The sequence below is a fragment of the Ylistrum balloti genome, unplaced genomic scaffold, assembly GCF_031769215.1.
Source record: "Ylistrum balloti isolate Yb309-2 unplaced genomic scaffold, AGI_CSIRO_Ybal_v1 Utg370280, whole genome shotgun sequence".
Lineage (NCBI taxonomy): Eukaryota > Metazoa > Mollusca > Bivalvia > Pectinida > Pectinidae > Ylistrum > Ylistrum balloti.
Window position 1 is genome coordinate 95825 of NW_026782215.1, and position 6687 is coordinate 102511.

Genomic DNA, 6687 nt, shown 5'->3' on the forward strand with positions numbered 1-6687 from the left:
TCAATATATGTAATTACAAAATGCCACATGTTGCAACACATACAATAAATGATGTCAACACTGTAATGCATGATATTTTACGAATACAAAAGCTCGCAAACAAATTCTTGCGCACCATTTTTCATCGCTTCACCAAGGTGTAGTCTACCGGTATCGATGAAGATGCACCAGCGCCGGCTACTTGCATTATCTGTACAAAGTACCGGTTATTTCTCCCTTACAAACTGCATTTTACCTTCGTATGTGTAAATCAAATCCTGTTATCCTACCTGAACAGAATCTTCGAAACATACACGTAATCCCTGGTTCAGCCCCGCCGAATTTTACTGACCCAGATCACAAAATAACAAGGCTTTCCCGAATTTTGAGACCCAAGGCTAATTTTTTCTATAATTAGCTCCCCTTGGCTGTTCCATCTTGCGTACCTACCACTATCAAATTAAAAACCAATTACTGTGTTTACTCATTACACTTAAAGTTTCTCCTTTTTATTTAATTTTGTTGTTCGTGAAAATTCCTTTATCGGTTATTTTATTTCAAATATATATATCACTGTAGAAAATGATTACTCGAAATGGATATGAATATCAGTATGTCTGGGGAGGTTGAAAAACCGGATGTTGGCTGTTGTAAGGATGACATCAGACTTGCATTATGCATGACAGACAAATCACAGAATTTTTAATGAATCTGTGTCTGTATTTGTAAAGTAATTTGACATGCCATTTACCATGCCAAAATAATATGATAATGATAATATTAATGTTTTGTAAATAGATGATACTCATGATTTCCTGCACAATGGCGATAGAATTAAGAAACAGGGAGCAGGTGCCCGCTGATCAATTAACATCAATTAAAATCATACAATTCACTGGCTGTTCGTCTGTTCACTATGTTATTTTCTTTATTCATTTCAAAACTTTAATTCGGCTTTACGTATATTACTTTTAAGAAATGATATGTCAACACACCAAATGCATTTTTTTTCAAATCAGAGATGTATATTTCCGGTATCGTTTATTACCTCCTTGACATTTCATTGCAAGACATTTAACCAATAAATCCTAATTTGATTTAGATTTGGCAGTTACTTAATGCTATTTCTCAGAGATTACTACAATATAAGGCAATGTATGATTCAATGAGCTGGAAAGACAAAGCAGTTAAGTCATGTTTTCCTCCGAAAGACGTCAATCCTACATGCATACTTACATCGAAGAAGGATACGACATGGTCACATTTTATTTTCTGTTGTTGTTGTTGTTGTTGTTGCTTTTTTATCCTGCAACTGACATTTCCATTGTCAGAATACCCCTAAAACTTCTATTTTTGCTGTGTTCGGCAGTGACGGAAAACGGCTGTATTCTTTTTTTTTTTTCTTAATTTACTTAAATGTTACGTTTAAAAATACTACAAATGTCAAAATAAGCGTATTTTATATGTTATAATGAACATGTTTATTAACGAAAATTCATATAATTGCTGTCATATCGATTTAAGTTTGAATTCCGCGCGGAGCAATTATTTTGGCGCATGTCATCTAGGAAATCCAGCGTAATGTCAGGTAAACAAAGATTGAACAACAAAACTGTTGAATTTTTGATGGTCTGATTTTCAATCAATATTGCAAGATGAATGTAATACATCGGGACAGAAAGATAAAAGTGGTTCACCAGAAACTGACTACTTTTGTCTTTCTTTGCGCTCGACAAAATACAGCTTATGTCTTAATACACTGAGCATGTATTCTCTATATCGTAAAACCCCAACAGATGCGCGTACAATCATTTTAATCGACATTCCACTGAAATTATCCTATATAGAAAATCGCAAAATTTATCAAATTATAGGGTATGTGTACCTCCCTATCAATATTTTAACATTTACCTAAATGAATATTTAATTGCTAACATTACAGATATCAACAATTTACACCTCTAGGAGGACAAAACAACTGTGTGATACAGTTAAGTTCATTACATCTATTTGAATGTATTGTATCCATCTTGAATTTTCTTTTGAAAAATACTTTTCACTTGTGTGTCTTTTGTATAATAATCGATATAGTTGGGTCTTCAAGTTTAATCCTATTTGACTGCCAAAGACAATGATTTGCGTATGTTTTCCGGACATGGACAGGGTGATAAAACGGTTTTATTTCATTTTAATGTTGACATCATCGCCGATATGGTAAGAAAACAATTAAAACGTATTTATATTAGCCGAAATTTAAAGTGTAATGTGTAACTTATAACTGGCGCTAAACACCAATTGCATCAAATTAGCGAAAATTTTATACCGAAACCATTGCGCTGGAAATACATTATCAGTTGTGGCGTGACCTTTTTTTCCAAGCGAAGCATTGGGTGATGGTTTGGGGTTGGGCGGGTATTCAGGAGGATCTTATATTAATGTAACGGGGAATGGTTTATGAGTTCATTATTAATCATCAGATATAGCGTAAACAAGATGATTACATCAATTTCTCAACATCATTCTCATACTTTCCCGGTAAACACCCCGAGAATGTAATCACACAAGTTAAAAGCATAAAAAGAAAGGCATCAGATTTTTCAGATAAAAAAAAATAAGAAACTATGATTGAAACAAAAACCAGCTGATCAATATCGATCTGAAATAAAACATGTAGAAACGACACACAGTATCTTTACATTTTGTGTATTAATATCTATCAGTTATAAAATTTATTTCAGCTTTGTGACATTATATATCTAATTATCCTACACTAGTATTCGGTCAATTGATCCTAAATATTCCATGATAAACGATACAGTTAAAACAGTATGAAAATGAAGAAACCAAATATTTGTTTATTTATTTATTTGCGAACAGATTACTACCATAATGAATCTTTTTTTATTTGATACTTTAATTAATGACAATGGCAATGACATTACGGTTTCTACAACTTGCATTGTGTAACACAAGCAAAGACTGTTACAATTTTATCTCACGAGTAACAATATTTGTCGAAATACGTTTCTATCCGGGATATTTGACCAGCCCTTTTGTAGAAAACGTTTTTCCCGTCTATTTTCGTTGAATCTCTAGAACAGGCATCAAAAAAATGTCTTCAACTGACTTGTTAATTATGTAGTTTATACAAAGCAACTCCAGCAGTTATTGTTGTTTCGACTACACACTTCCTCGATGCAGTTGGATTTATTTGGCTCTTCTTCAGAGCTAATTTTTGTGTGTCCTTTGCATAATCCTTTGAAATTACAAGTGATATCTCTTTTGGTGGATAAGATTATCGATAATTGTTCTGGAAATTCAAAAGGAATATGTAAACCGATAGACCTCATCGACAGTTCTGGAATTGTTGCGTGACGAATGTGGAAAGTTCAAAAACTCAAACTTCTGGAATACCCGGTATTGTTCTCTTTGTGTAGCCCTATTATAAATCTTTCTGTTCTTTGTTTTCAGAAGTTTCCTCGAATTTGTTTGAATTATGAACATGTCGGTATTTTCTTGGTTAGTTAAGTAGATAACAAAAGGATGTTAGAATATAGTTCGGTCGTTAATTGTTTTCAGTTATTTTTCATTGGAACCATGGAGAAGTTTTGTTGTCGTTTTTCCGTGTCATTTTACTGTATAAAAGAAATTGAAATTTAATTCTTTACTATAAGCTAACTAATGCTTCACTAACGGGGTAATGCTGGCGTCGTTCACATAAACTTGACAATTAAAACTATGCAAATGTAAACTTCGAGATATCGTACACCCGATGTTGCATTTCTGTCGTGCTATTTTTTTTATTCTCTTAAAGCCCAAATATACGTAAAAATCACAAAAAAAACTTTATCTTATTTTCCACGTAATATATGTAACAAAACAGGTACTTTCCTTTGATTAAAGAAAATAAAACTGACTGTTTTCAATTTAAATAAAAATTGAAAAAATCGGAAGATAAACAATGTCAGACCCACAATAATTCATACATTACCGCTCGTAGCGATGACATTGCGCATGCGCATATTCCGCGTGTGTAAACATGGCAGACACAGTACAGACGTTCACCAGTCGCTTCCTTTTTTTCCAATCATACATCAGGCCAATTTTGAATTCTTACGTTATAATTGTGCGTCGTATCGTTTCTAAACTAATTATTCCTTCTAATAATTTCCCAAAAACTAAATATTTATCACAGGAATACCTCAAGACTTCGCAAACAATGTTTGTAAACAAAAACTTACCGTAGACATATCTGCATGTGCTTCCTCTATAAGTAGAAACCTCAACTCTCGCGAGATCAGGTCATGAACTTTCCGACGTGGTTCGGCAACAATCGTAATTTCGATGGCGGCGTGTTTAAAATGGAGGTGTGTTTACAAATAGCGAGTTTCAACTGCTCATATATCGATACTTTATGCACAAAGTCATGGTAACTATTGTTTGAATAACTTAATTTTAACTACATCTTAGAGAATATCTCAATAATTATGTGTGATTCTACACTGAATTTTTGGTAAATGTTACGTATATTGGGGCTTTAATATTCGTTACTCTTGTGTCAGTGTGTGTATCACAGAAGTCGCATGACGTCATGACTCCTATCAATAATTGTTTTACTTAGCGATAGAAATGTGTTCCCAACCTTAGTTTTGTCACGGACTTGTATATTTAAGTCCGTAGTTTTGTAAAAGTACTAGATTGATATATTGCAAATCCTGCGATGGTAACAACAGACACGTAGGAGTGTTGAAGCGGACGGAAGCAGTATGCCTCCATACTCCCAAATCTGAGGATTCAGAAAGGATATGGCGATGTACTGTTCCACATGAAACAGGAAGTTACACACCACAAACCCTATTAACAATTGTTGACAGACCTAAAATTGACTTATGTCGGTCTGTTTATTCGCGTCCGGCATCGGATGATATCCTTGTTCAGGACACCGACGAAGTGTAAAAAGGCTACTTACAAGAACCTTGCACAACTCTTACGATTCAAACAATAACTATTTCAAAAGCATGTTGTCCTCTAGCGTTGTGGTATCAAGGAGATATAAAATCGACACAATCGTTGTCTTATGTTTCCTAAATCAGAATGATTCCATCCATCTGTCCATCGTCCGCCTCCTCCTCCTCCTCCTCCTCCTCCTCCTCATCATCATCATCATCATCCTCATCCCCTGTACAGATTGTCAAACAACATAACACAGTGTGGTTAATGACAAGACATCCTGTACAGAGATTATCAAACAACATAACACAGTGTGGTTAATGACAAGACACCCTGTACAGAGATTGTCAAACAGAATCACACTGTGTGGTTAATGGCAAGACCCCTGTACAAGGATTGTCAAACAACATAACACAGTGTGGTTAATGATAAAAAAAACCTGTACAGAGATTGTCAAACAACATAACACAGTGTGGTTAATGACAAGACACCCTGTACAGAGATTGTCAAACAGAATCACACTGTGTGGTTAATGGCAAGACCCCTGTACAGAGATTGTCAAACAACATAACACAGTGTGGTTCATGATAAAACCCTCGGTACAGAGATAGTCAAACAACATAACACAGTGTGGTTAATGGCAAGACCCCTGTACAGAGATTGTCCAACAGAATCACACTGTGTGGTTAATGATAAAACCCCGTGTACAAAGATTGTCAAACAACATAACACTGTGGTTAATGATAAAACCCCCTGTACAAGGATTGTCAAACAACATAACACAGTCTGGTTAATGATAAGACACCCTGTACAGAGATTGTTAAACAGACTCACACTGTGTGGTTAATGGCAAGACCCCTGTACAAGGATTGTCAAACAGAATCACACTGTGTGGTTAATGGCAAGACCCCTGTACAGAGATTGTCAAACAACATAACACAGTGTGGTTAATGGCAAGACACCTTTACAGAGATTGTCAAACAACATAACACGGTGTGGTTAATGGCAAGACCCCTGTACAGAGATTGTCAAACAACATAACACAGTCTGGTTAATGACAAGACACCCTGTACAGAGATTGTCAAACAGAATCACACTGTGTGGTTAATGATAAAACCCCGTGTACAGAGATTGTCAAACAACATAACCCAGTGTGGTTAATGATAAAACCCCCTGTACAAGGATTGTCAAACAACATAACACAGTGTGGTTAATGATAAAAAAACCCTGTACAGAGATTGTCAAACAGAATCACACTGTGTGGTTAATGGCAAGACCCCTGTACAAGGATTGTCAAACAACATAACACGGTGTGGTTAATGGCAAGACCCCTGTACAGAGATTGTCAAACAACATAACACAGTGTGGTTAATGACAAGACACCCTGTACAGAGATTGTTAAACAGAATCACACTGTGTGGTTAATGGCAAGACCCCTGTACAAGGATTGTCAAACAACATAACACAGTGTGGTTCATGATAAAACCACCTGTACAGAGATTGTCAAACAACATAACACTGTGTGGTTAATGATAAAACCCCCTATACAAGGATTGTCAAACAACATAACACAGTGTGGTTAATGACAAGACACCCTGTACAGAGATTGTCAAACAGAATCACACTGTGTGGTTAATGGCAAGACCCCTGTACAGAGATTGTCAAACAACATAACACAGTGTGGTTCATGATAAAACCCTCGGTACAGAGATAGTCAAACAACATAACACAGTGTGGTTAATGGCAAGACCCCTGTAC

The 6687-nt window shown here is 35.5% G+C and overlaps 1 protein-coding gene across 4 annotated transcripts in view; it reads right to left on the bottom strand.

Annotated features, from left to right (window-relative positions):
- Positions 1-362, bottom strand: part of LOC132552780 (alpha-adducin-like) — a 68269-nt gene extending 67907 nt beyond the window's left edge. For all 4 annotated transcript variants that reach the window (XM_060216972.1, XM_060216973.1, XM_060216970.1 and 1 more), the window contains exon 1: positions 270-362. The gene's annotated coding sequence lies outside the window, so the exon portion shown is untranslated. The remainder of the gene's footprint in view (positions 1-269) is intronic.
- Between the last annotated feature and the right edge of the window lie 6325 nt (positions 363-6687).